The sequence below is a fragment of the Chelonia mydas genome, chromosome 6 (assembly GCF_015237465.2).
Source record: "Chelonia mydas isolate rCheMyd1 chromosome 6, rCheMyd1.pri.v2, whole genome shotgun sequence".
Classification (NCBI taxonomy): domain Eukaryota; kingdom Metazoa; phylum Chordata; order Testudines; family Cheloniidae; genus Chelonia; species Chelonia mydas.
Window position 1 is genome coordinate 88,644,579 of NC_051246.2, and position 13,591 is coordinate 88,658,169.

General features: G+C 39.3%; 1 protein-coding gene and 1 long non-coding RNA gene across 13 annotated transcripts in view; both read right to left on the reverse strand.

The window, feature by feature from the left end:
* Nucleotides 1-13,591, reverse strand: part of SLC25A21 (solute carrier family 25 member 21) — a 373,699-nt gene that overhangs the window by 334,590 nt on the left and 25,518 nt on the right. The window lies entirely within an intron of this gene.
* The window catches only part of LOC122466375, a 29,934-nt gene that overhangs the window by 15,389 nt on the left and 954 nt on the right, over nucleotides 1-13,591 (reverse strand). The gene's annotated exons all lie outside the window — the stretch shown is intronic.

Below are 13,591 nucleotides of genomic sequence, written 5' to 3' on the forward strand. Positions count from 1 at the left end.
CAAACTCAGGCAGACATCACTGTATTAGCTATAATCACTTCAGATTTTGAAAGTTTTCTTTGCATCCATAACAACTAGAGACTGACTTTTATTTTTCTTTAAGAAGAAAGAAAAGCTAAGGTTTGTCCATACCTCCCCGGTTAGTCCTTTGGCCCCTATACTTTAGGAACCCCCTGTTCTGATTTATTAGATTTGGAGGGGAACATTTTCCAGCTGTTTCAACAGCAAGACAATGTAAATATTTCTAAAGGCCATGTTTAAAAATGTATGGATTCTACCCATAAGCATCTCTTGCAACTATAATAACCAAAAGAAAAAAATAGTATTTCTGGTTTTAAAATTAATATTTTCTTTGCAACCAACACATGATTTTTTAAAAAGCAGAACTAATGTTGCCATGACAGTAAGACTGCTATTTATTTTCTTAAATTGAAGTTAAGAAAACTGTCAGTTATTACAGTTGTAATAGAAGTTGTAATAGTAAGGGTTAAAATCTTAAGATGCTGATAACATCAGATATACTTACTTCCACCTGTATAGACTAGACTATCATAAGGGTATCATCTAATCTGAAAGAAAAGCAAACAGTCTCATCGGAATATATTTCACATTATTTATGTTTTGAAAGTAGTGCTACATCTTGTTTCCTAATTGGCTGAAGCCAGTTGTCAGGAAATTCCTGCTTCAGCAGAAGAGAATGGAAAAAAGTAAAACAGACCTTGAATAAGTTACAAAGAACCAGGACTAAAAAATCTGAATGATGTCACCCCTTAAATACCAATCAAATTTATTAAGGTACATTAACTGCAGACAGACCTGCAGTTGTAAATACAGTTACAGCCATTAAAGAAACGAATAGTATATACAGAACATAAATGTATCATACTCAAGCCTTTCCAACTCTTCTCATGTATTTGTGGCTCTTCAAATGCCTAGGTATCAAAGACTTCACTTGTAAGATAAAATAGGTCAGTTTTGGCAGTAGTATAAACCCTGCCTGTGTATGTATATGAAGGGTTACGCTCTTGCACCTACCATTTATGTCAATGGCAGATTCAAGAGGAATAGATAGCTCTAAAAATGCACGCACCACTACTTATATATGATACATTAATCTTGTGTACTGTCTGCATATCATACTATTTCTAAAATATTTGATGTTGTTATGTTACGCATGGTCTAACATGACTTTCAAAGTCGTGCACTTGTTATTGAAGTCTTTTAATGGATACCTTTCAAAGTCACTAGACTATATCCTTTCAATAATAATTATAAATAAACCCACAAAGTTGAAAGAGTAATACCTACAATGAAAGAATCCAGCTGAGAATAAATTTTCTCATAGGTTAAAAACAATCATTAAAAATATCCCAGAACAACTTGAAATGAAGATGTCATTACCACTACCATATTAGAGAATTCAAATAGTGTTGCCTTAGCTGCATTAATTATTGGTCAAATGTAGCATCAATTTAACAACTCATCAAATATGATGTAGAGAAAAAGCTCTACTTTCAAAAAATGCAAAACTAAACAAATATAGTTCTTCTACCATATGATTTGTTAGCCTTTAATTTCAGAGGGAGTCATAATCGATAGCTTTAAAAAGTCAAAGGAGGCTCCACACAAAGAGACCCCTAGTTCAGACCCCCCTCTGGTCAATGGGACTCCAGGTGGGTGCAGGGGTCAGCAGGTGCAGAGCAGGTTGCAAGACTGTGGTCTGATACATTTCAATATGGGAGGTCAACATTTCAAATGACAATTAGTACTAATGTGGTTCTATAAAGTTTCACTTAAGACAAAGCATTGTATGAATAACTGATTTTTCAGTTTGCTGGCAGTTTCAAAAATTAAAACAATCAAACATCACCTGTTGTTTGTAGGCTGTTCTGAAATGATTTTTTTTTACAGCAAACCAAAAAGTTAAAAATTTTCATTTCAGGTCAAACAAAATGTGTTGTTCAACCCAAAATGAAATGTTATTTTGAGCCTTTTTAAGGTTAATTTTTTAAATAATATGATAGGAAACTTCAAACCAAGTCATTTAGAATTAAAAAATCAAAAACCATTCCAAAACAGTCAAAACGTAATGGTTCCGTTTTTTCCAATATTATTATTTTGCCTCCCGCCCTGAAATAAACAATTTGGTGAAACTGCCACAAATTCAATAAACATTTTGGCATCCCCAAATCTGTATTTTTTGCCCCAAAAAAGTTTTGGACAAAATTTTTCCCCAGCTCTATTTAAGCCAGGCTGTATTTTCAGCTTGGGTCTCCCATAGCTGGCTCAAAATTTAATATAGTAGATATTCAAGTTGTTTTTTTCACTGATCACTCACATTAATCATAAGGGAAAACTTTTTTAAAAAAAGACAACCTAAAACTATTATAGAAACTTTAAGTTACTAGGCTATGAACACTTTGAAACCCAGAGCTTTCCTGTGTGTTTAGAACTACCAAAAGGAAAAATTATATGGAATAAAATTAGTACTAAATCTTTTTGAAATATTTTAAATTATTATAAATGTAATACAAACAGATCTCAAAAGATTTTTATAAAGGAAAGAAAGTCAACCTTTCTTGACAAATCCTTTCAGAAACCATTTCAATTAATGAATTATTCTCCTTCCACACCAGGACCGCAGAGTGGAGTTAACTTTTAAAGAACTATTTTCACACTTGCAATAATTTAATAATCTTACATTTATTGCCAGAAAATTAAATGATACTCAATATATTTTATAGTACAGACTACATATAGCAAATACCTCCAAGTACTGAAGCTTCTGTATGCACACATGAATTCAGCAACAGCAGTTGCCAAAGACAGTCCCAAGAGGTAATACTGAACTTTAGCCAAATGGTATGTTACTTGCCTTTACATCTCAGGAAAACACAAAGATAGTGAACAGACAACACTGCCATCTCCATTTTAAATCCTGAAGTACAAGTATCACAGGTATAAAAAAAATAGTGAACATTTTAAGTTGAAAAGTTCTGGCAACTCAAAGCACCTTCAGAATGCTAACTTTTCTTGTGTGAATCATTTAAAATGGCAGGTAAAAATAGCAATGGCAGGTAAAAATAGTTTAATCAAAAATTATTTTTGAAAGTGTTTTAATTTAATGTTCCTGACAAATGCCAGATTAACAGACCAGAAGACAGGGGTTAACAGAGGAAGTTCAACACAGGCTACTCAAATCTCCTCGCACTCCCAACTGCCCTGGAGGAAATGGGGTCAGTGAGGAAAAAGAGGAGTGTTCAGTCTCAGTGTGCTTTCCTTCCTTGGCTTCTCGGCTAATACTGCAGATTAGTGCTGACCGTGATGGTGGCTTTTGTGATACAGATGCTTATGCATTGCGAAGCAAGATGAGACCACCAAACACATTCCACGTTGTCAGCAACTAGATGGCAAATGATTTCTAAATATTTTCAGTTTCCCACCCCATTGCATAAATTAATGAGCCAACCCATACTTTGCTGCTGTCTGTGTTAAGCTTCACTGAGGTTCAGAATCTGGTGAAGTACTCCTACCACTCAGACCTTTATATGGAATTACCCAACTGAAAGGGGACTGTTGAACTTTGGCATTTTCTTTTCCTCTAATTTATGCTGGTCCAAAACCAAAGCATTAGCTTCTGACACTATGTCACGTCGCCCTGGTAAAGGGTCATTTTCTTCTAATTCTGAACAAGAAACTTCTTTAGATTAAAAAAACCCAGTATTATTCTAAACATGAACTTCCTCCCTCACACATATATATACACACACTGTTGTTCTTGCTTTCTGTCTGCTTCACTTTATAGGTTTTGCCTAGAACTTCCCCCCCATCCACGCCTGTCTCTCTTCCTGCTACGGATTTAAAGAAACAATATACATTCTCACATAAGATTTCTAAGACAACTGTCCTCAGAGGCTAATTATTTCACCACAGAAATATAAATTAGATATGTAATAAATAGAATGATTTTAAAATGGGAAGAAAATTACTGCAAATTTATGGTATGTGGGAAAGCTGACTTCAAGAAATTTACTTCGGGGAGAAATTCATGGAATTTTTATTATTTATCGTAGAGCATTTGCCAACAAATTTTGCCTTATCTGCATATATACATGGAGATGCCATTAAACAGGCGAATTTGAATGTTTTCAAATGACTTTAAAGAAAAATCCTAGTAAACAATGTCAGAAGTCATGGATAATTTATTTAACACTGAAATAGCCATTTCCAATTTAAAAAAAAAAATCCCCTTTAGCTCATGTTTCATGGCATTTTACATATTTATGTGCTGATAACATTTTCCAGTCATTTTCTATCTTTCACCACTATATTCACAGTTACAAAGCAAAGTTTTGGGGAGAAAGCTATATATTTGAGTTTTAAAGAACTATAATCCATAAACATTTTTTTCCTTTTAATGTGTTCCTTTCTAAAACTAGGCACTTTAAAGGCAATAAACATGGCATGTGTGACAGGGTCTCAGAATAACATGGTGATATTTTTAACATGCTGTCCTATGGTCCCCAGCTGTGTTTTTGGGGCCCAAGGTCAGAGTCTTGGGAGCAAAACTGTTGGCACTTCCTTTAATGATCTGGAGAATCATCTTGTTATGTTAGAGATGTTATGTTATGAGAGCACTCTATAAGAGAGATGTCTATATATGTAATTAGTTAGTTAATAGATAACGTGACTGTACATGGTGCCCAAGAATATGCAACTTTGTTCCTGGATTTTGTAGGCCCAGTAAAGCTGTTTGTTGTTGTGCTAGGGTTGCCAACTTCCTAACTGAAGAAAACTGAACATCCTTGCCCCACCCCTGCCCCGAAGCCTCGCTCCCGTTCACTCCATCCCCCCTCCCTCTGTCGCTAGTTCTCCCCCACCCTCACTCATTTTCACCAGGCTGGGGTAGGTGGTTGGGGTGCCAGAGGGAGTGAGGGCTCCAGTTGCGGGTGCGGGCTCTGGGGTGGAGTCAGGGATGAGGGTTTTGGGGTGCAGGAGGGGGCTCCAGGCTGGGGCTGAGGGGCTCTGGGATGGAGCAGGGGTTGGGGTGTGGAAGGGAGTGTGGGCTCCGGGCTGGAGGTGTGGGCTCCAGGGTAGGGCCAGAAATGAGGGGTTCAGGATGTGGGAAGGGGCTCTGGGCTGGGACAGCGGGGTTGGGTGTGGGAGCGGGTTTGGGATGCAGGCTCCAGGCAGTGCTGACCTCAGGCGGCTCCCAGAAAGCAGCAACATGTCCCTCTAGCTCCTAGGTGGAAGGGAGGCTAGGTGGCGCTGCACGCTGCCCCGGCCCGCAAGTGTTGACCCCGCAGCTCCCATTGGCTGCGGTTCCCAGCCAATGGGAGCTGCGGAGCCGGTGCTCGGGGTGGCCCCAGCAGACTGGGGCAGCGTGCAGAGCCCCATGGTCATCTCTCCACCTAGGAGCCGAACATGCTGGTCGCTTCCTGGGAGCCACATGGAGCCTGTGAGCCCTGCTGAGCTGCCAACCGGACTTTTAACAGCCCGGTCAGCAGCACAGACCCCCTTTTTGAGTGGGTGTTCCAGTCGAAAAATCAAACACCTGGCAACCCTATGTTGTGCACTGAAAAAGCTTGTTGTGTGCAACTCTTTACATGAGACTCTGAACAGGGACCATGTAAACCAGCTTAATACTTATGACAAATTGCCCTGATGATATTTTCCTTCTTTATTTACCCACAGGTTTAGTTTCTGTATCCACCTCTTCTGGAAGGACCACAGAGAAAGAACAGAGTAGACCAAGCCATGTGTACTGGGAACTTTGCTATCTAGAAACTGTTAATAGTCATTAGAGAGACAGGGTGGGTGAGGTAATATCTTTTATTGGACCAGTTTCTGTTGGTGAGAGAGACAAGCTTTCAAGCTACACACAGCTCTTCTTCAGGTCTGGGAAATGTACTCAGAGTGTCAAGTACAAGGTCCTACAGATAGCATATATGCTAACTACTTATGCTAAACTAAGAAATCAGTCAAGGTGAAGTGACCCATTAACATCCCTGTTGTCAGAGGACAAAAAGGAGGTGTAGTGGGTTATAAATTGTTGTAATAAGCCATAAAACCAGTGTCCTCATTAAGATCATGATTTTTAGTGTCTAGCAAAGTTATGAATTTAAGCTCCCAGTCTTGTCTTTTGAAGGTAAGATTTTGTGCAGGTTTCCTTTGAGGATAAGGACTGAGAGGTCAGAGCTTTGTGATCACATAAAGTGATCGCTTTATGAAGTGTTCACTGAGAGATAATAAGGTGTTTTTGTCTTATTTTCCCATGTGAGTTCAATCAAGATCATAGTGATTGGTTTCACCCACATAATTGTAATTGGGGCATTTAGTACACTGGATGAGCTATACCACAGCTTTCATTAAAAAAAAAAAAAAGTTATTCTGTGAACGAACACACACACACACACACACACACACACACACACACACTTTGTAATCTGAGGGTCTACATGGGGACATGAACTACTTACAAAAATGTTTATTCCCTTCTCTTCTCTCTGAAATGTCACATCACCCAATATGAAGTAGTCACCTCACCATGCGACATTAAAATCAGTAATGACATACAATCACCAGATTTGGAGATCTCCTTCTCCAATTTTTATCAGGGCTGTCAAGCGATTAAAAATTATTTGCAATTAATTGCATGATTAAAAAATTAATTGTGATTAATCACACTGTTAAACAATAATAGAATACCATTTATTTAAATATTTTGGATGTTTTCTACATTTTCCAATACATTGATTTCAATTACAACACAGAATACAAAGTGTATAGTGCTCACTTTATCTTTATTTCTGATTACAAATATTTGCATTGTAAAAAAACAGAGTATTTTTCAATTCACCTAATACAAGTACTGTAGTGCAATCTCTTTATCATGAAAGTTGAACTTACAACTGTAGAATTATGTACAAAAAAAACTGCATTCAAAAATAAAAACAAACAATGTAAAACTTTTGAGCCTACAAGTCCACTCAGTCCTACTTCTTGTTCAGACAATTGCTCAGACAAACAAGTTTGTTTACATTTGCAGGAGATAATGCTGCCTGCTTCTTGTTTACAAAGTCATCGGAAAGTGAGAACAAGCATTCGCATGGCACTGTTGTAGCTGGCATTGCAAGATACTTACATGCCAGATGCACTAAAGATTCATATGTCCCTTCATGTTTCAACCACAATTCCAGAGGACATGCGTCGATGCTGATGATGGGTTCTGCTTGATAACAATCCAAAGCAGTGCAGACTGACACATGTTCATTTTCATCCTCTGAGTCAGATGCCTCCAGCAGAAGGTTGATTTTCTTTTTGGTTGTTTGGGTTCTATAGTTTCCGCATTGGAGTGTTGCTCTTTTAAGATTTCTGAAAGCATGCTCCATACCTTGTCCCTCTCAGATTTTGGAAGGCACCTCAGATTCTTAAATGTTGGATTGAGTGCTGTAGCGATCTTTAGAACTCTCACATTGGTACCTTCTTTGCATTTTGTCAAATCTTCAGAAAAAGTGTTCTTAAAAAGAACAACATGTGCTGAGTCATCTTCCGAGACTACTATAACATGAAATATATGGCAGAATGCGGGTAAAACAGAGACAGAGACATACAATTCTCCCCCAAGGAGTTCAGTCACAAATTTAATTAACACTTTAAAAAAAAAAAAAGAGCTTCATCAGCATGGAAGCGTGTCCTGTGGAATGGTGGCCAAAGCACGAAGGGGCTTATGAATGTTTAACCTATCTGGCACGTAAATATCTTGCAATGCTGGCTACAGAAGTCCATGCGAATGCCTGTTCTCACTTTCTGGTGACACTGTAAATAAGAAGTGGGCAGCATTATCTCCCATAAATGTAAACAAACTTGTTTGTCTTAGCAATCGGCTGAACAAGAAGTAGGACTGAGTGGACTTATAGGCTCTAAAGTTTTGCACTGTTTTGTATTGAGTGAAGTTATGTAACAAATAAAAATCTACATTTGTAAGTTGCACTTTCACAATAAAGATATTGCACTATAGTACTTGTATGAGGTGAATTGAAAAATACTATTTTATCATTTTTAGAATGCAAATATTTGTAATCAAAAATAATATAAAGTTAGCAATGTACACTGTGTATTCTGTGTTGTAATTGAAATCAATATATTTGAAAATTTAGAAAACATCCAAAAATATTTAATAAATTTCAGTTGGTATTCTATTGTTTAACATTGCAATAAACACGGTGATTAATCACAATTAATTTTTTAATCACGATTCATTTTTGAGTTAATCGTGTGAGTTAACTGCGATTAATCAACAGCCCTAATTTTTCTGTGTTTTAATCATTGAGTAAGCCTAAGAGAATCTTCAGTCTAATGAACCACCATCAGCCACCACCACCTTTTGTCCTCAAGTACAAAGCCTATTATTTGTATTTTTCCTCATTCTTTTTCTGTTCTTGGCACTTGAGCCTGGTCAGGGAGCGGGCCGCCACTGCTTCCCAGCCAGACTGTCAGGCAGAAGTGGCTCTGTCCCGTTCCCCACCTGGCTGTCAGGGAAAGTGGTCGAACATACTGTGGGGAGGGACAGAGCACCCCCCCCACACACAAAACAGGTAACCTGGGGTGGGGAGAGCATGGTGGCCTTGGGCTGGACACAGGGTGGAGAGGTCACTGGGCAGAGGAGACATGTGGGGTGGTCACGTGTCCACCCTTTTAGATTGTGCCCCACCCAGCCTGGGGAGACATGAGTTGTCTATGTTTCTGTCCCTCCCACACACTAGCTTCTCCCTCCCCCAATTTCTTTATCTGCAGTTTCCTGCATGATTCCAGCTCCTGATAACCAGATGCAGCAATAGAATTCTGCTACCCGAGTAGCGGGAGAAGAGAGATTCTCACAAACAAACCAACCAAATAAAGTCAAGTGAGCAATGTAATAAATTGTCTACTGTACAGTACAACCTAGGGCTAGCAGCTGAGGTTGGTTATTCATGTCATTCACCACTTGGTACTTCCCATGGCACCATTCCTCTGAGATAGCTTTTAGGCTCATTTTGTGGGGAGGGAAACCACAGAAGATAGTGATGGCGTGTGTGTGCAGGAGGATCTGGGTAAGTTTCTGGTTCACAGGCATGGGCCCCATGCATTCAGCAGGGATGCCTACCACACACTGATTTTGGGGAGATGTGTAGCCTGGGTGCTATAAGTAATCCATGGGTATGCACCTGAGCCTGTGCTTGGGAGAGAAATGGGAATTCAGGTTAGGAGCCATGAGCTCAGTGTCTATCCTCCATTTTAAGCCACTCTTGAAACTTTCAATCTTGGGAATCTAAACATAGGCACTTAAATCCATTTATATAAAAGCTGTCTATTTTCATAAGTGTCAGGCACCTGCAACTCCTATGGATTTCAGTAAGGGTTCTGGGTAAAAATCAAGCCTCATACTTAAATACCTAAATATGGCTGTAGGGGCCTAACTTTAAACCCCAAATTTGAAAGTTTTGACTTAGTCAGAATATCTTGTATTACAAGTTTAAATACTGAAATATTTACAAAAGCAGTTAGCAAATACACAAATAGTTCCAACCAAACTATAAAATCCAATACAATAAACAAAAGTGATTTGTTATTCTGTCTGAATTTAGTTTCTTAATCTAATAGTCTGTAGGCAAGATATAGACAAAGCAAGCCCACAAACACTAGCCATCTGTGCTGAGGAAAATTTTTGCAAAATGGAGAATTACTACACATTTACATAAACTTCTATGAATGTCCCTGGGTAGAAACTTACAGAACTTCAAAGATTAGTCATCAAGTACTGTATTGTGGTGCAATTCAATAAGCTATATTTATGTTTGTGCTCACATTATTCTTATGGTAACTTTATGCAAGTCTACTATGTTCAATATTAGACTGAGTTCTTCCGGATGTAACCCTTCTGCCAGATGTTGTCACGAACAAAAAGGGCCAGGTTCAATTTTCTAGGAGTTCCTCCTGAAAACAAACAGCAATTTGAACCCCCACCCAGAAACCTGGCACACTGTATAGAATACCATAGGCACCCTTGATAAGCAATACTTCCCCACTTGCAGCACCAGGTCCAGGTGTCTAAAACAAATAGAATTTTACTTGAGGGGAAGAGAAGGAGGAACAGAGACAACTGAATGAACTTGGGAAAGCCGACCATTAATAAATTAATATTATCTATTAGGTAAAACTCCTCCCCCACTGCATCTTATCATTAGTAGTCCCAAACTCAGTTCACTGGGCTTCTCTTGCAGTTGTGAGTGGCTAATGTGTTCTAGGCATTTCCTGCCACCCCAGCTCCCCACTCAGTCTCTTGTCCAGGCTTCCTGCAGTCCATCTCCTCCCCCTGAGGAGTACTGCCTGGGCTGCTCCAGGAGCCCCAGCACCTGACCCAGCTGAAGCGATTTCAGCTTTGATTCCTGGATAGGGGGCCCAAACTTGAGTTCAGCTTGCAGGCTACTGCTCTTCATAGCTTCAGCCCAAGCCACTCAGGACCACTTCTGTGTTGTCTGCTATCTCACAGCCAGCTCAGCCCACTGACTTAGTTACTTCAAAGCTACCTCAGCTCAGCCTGCTGCCGTAATGCCATCCACTATCTTGAAGTTGCTGCTATGCTGACTCTTTATAGAAAGTGTCCTTACAGAATCCTTAGCAGCAGCAGATCACTCCCAGAAGATAGTGGGAAGCCGTTTCCCCTCTGTCCATTGGCATCGCTACCCAACTATGCCAAACTGTTGTTTTGGTCAGGGTGAACCCTCATCCCAGGTACATTTGGTGTAGTTCTCTTGTCAGTTCATTTCTCAACAGCATTTGATTGCTCCCAAACTCAAACCTGCCCCAAATGGTCATATAACTTAAATGCAAATGGCCCATTCTGTCATTTCCCCTTGCTCATCAACAAATGTCGGCATGGAGCTCCCTCCCCTATCGAGCCCCTGTCCATCTGGAGTTCTCAAACAGCTCTGGGCTGCACTTTTCACCAACAGGTGCCAAGAGTGACTTCCCTAGTATCCAGGGCTTCAGGGCTTACAAGGTTATTAAAAATAAAATAAAATAAAATAAATAATGTTCAGATTTCTGGAGAATTACTGTAATACCATCCCAGTGAAATGATTTTGTGGTTTCATAATAGGCTGCACAGCTCTTATAGTTGAGAAGTGTGTGACACTGTGGTTCAAGATCTTACCACCCCCTCTTTAAAATAACTTATTTTCAAAAGATAGTAACTTTTATGAGTTGGAACATAATCTAGTCCGACTCTAAAGTAAATTGCCAAATGCAATTCCATAATAAATGCAAAGCCACAAAGGAAGCAGAGCTTGGGCAGCCAGTCAAAGCTCTGTATATGGAAATTAAGCATTACAAGTACTTAAGAAGTCCCTAATTTGCAGAAATAGTGCAGAGAATCTAAAGGACATCTCTTTTGTTCAGTTTCACTGTACACAGAGACCTCTAAGTAAGTCTTTTCTTTCCAATAAAAAAATACCCTGGGAATACTCTGGAAGAGCTTAAGTTTACATTCTTCACAGTGAATTTCATATAATCATTGATGCTTCTGTCCCTTAATTTGGAAAAAAAAAGTGGTTCTTAGTGCAAACATTAGTAGTAGTTTATACATTACAGAAGCGGAAAGGTGCTTTAGCAGAGCAGCAAATTCCTGTGAAAAAGGAATATGAAGAGTGAATGAAATACTATCAGTTCTCAGATTCACTGGACTGTCTCATGCAATCAGAGGGGATGGGAAAGAATTTCAAGTTACACTGAGGTCGCCTTAATTCAAAGAGTGGAATTAAGTATAGAAGTTTTTCTTTTAACTGCACTGCTTTTGAAATACAGTTTCATACCATGAATAATAGTCAATTGTAAACTCTTTTGTTCCTCCATTGCAACAGCAGACAGAGAAATTTAGCTGTTCAGGCTAAAGGGAACAAGCATCTGTATTTACTAGCGCATACTCCCCTCCAGAATTTGGAATAGAATCCAGGAATAATGGAATCTCAACATTCCTCTGCTGTCCAGCAAATAGCTGTGAAATCCACTGACAAGGTATGGGTCTCTTTCCCCTCAAGTGGTTGGCCACACAGTGGAAAACAGCCTATAACTGCTGCTGAGTTTCTCCATTATCTCGGTAGGTATAGGGTTGTAGTGTAAATCTAAAGGTTCCAATCATCATAATGAGGGGGGGGGGGTGAGAGAGGAGGAGGAAGAGGGAGAAATCCATAAGGTTCTGCATTATGGAATTTCTTTTTTCCAGTCTCTTTTTTTTTTTTTTATTTCAAGATTTTAGAAAAAGCAGAGAGGGAGACTGAAGGAGCCCCAGCTCAGAATATCACATAGCTGAGTGGTTAGAGCATTCACCTGAGAGGTGTGGGATACCCTTGTTCAAATCCTTTCCCCCCATCTGACAAAGGTGGGGAACTTGAACTCCCCCGTCCCAAGAGAGTGCTCTAACCACTGAGATAAAAGTTCAAGCAGGCACTGCTAATACCTCCAGAAAGGGACCTGATCTGCTAGGTGGCCTCTGACCATGCCTACTGGATTGGGCCCCCTGGGCGAGATATACATTCCCCCGCCTATCTTCCCCGGGTTTGTGGAGTGAATTTAGGCACCTACAGGGTAAGGCAATGTCTGAGCAGGGATTTTGTGGATCACCGTGGAGCCTAACACTGGGAATTAGGCCCCTAAGTATGAGTTTTAGGGACTTAAGTACGTTTGTGGGTCTGGGCCTCAGATATCATGGCAATAAGCTCTAATTAGGGTTGCCAATTTTGTTTGGATGTGTTCCAGGAGATTTCATCACATGACATAATCTTTAATTAAAGATTAATCTTTAATTCCTGGAGACTCCAGGCCAATCCTGGAGAGCTGGCAACCCTAAGCTCTACAGAAAAGTACATGAGAAAGTTAATAATCTTTGTTCAGTGCAGGGTTTGAATGCTGTTCAGTAAAGATGACGCAGGGTAAATATTGACACGGATAAATGAACTATTGACTAGCTAGCCATTTAGTGGGCATGGTCCATCCTGTGCACCAAATGAGGCAAGTGTGCTGCGGAAGAACTAGTCTGTGAAAATGTGTGTATGTATTATGGTACATTCTTTAATTACAAGAAGGCAGAATTAAAGTTAGGGCATCTTCAATTCTGGTATTTCCTAACTTTGGAGTGCTTGGCTTTGCAACCATAAGATCATTTTAGTGCAGTGTTCTGAGTTGGGATGGGTTTTTTTTTTTTCCAAGTAATAAACAGTTTTCACAAACCCTGAAAAAAAGTGAGCAGAAAAAAAGCCAGTGCTATCCATTAAAATTAACAACTTTTGATAAAACACCAAAACGATGAGCAGCCCAATTTAAAGAGTCATAGAAATTTATCAATATTTTGTTGTACTGTAACTGTCAGATCATTTCTGAATGTTAATCTATCTGGATGTTAATATTTAGATTCTACTGATTCCTCAAGTTTGGGTATCAATATAATCTAATTTCTTTGTATTGAAGGTTGTTCACCTTTGTAACAATAATCCTGATAAGTGACATGTAAAATATTTTTATTGTGTGTTTTTGAAAGCTTGGCTGTTACTTAAAG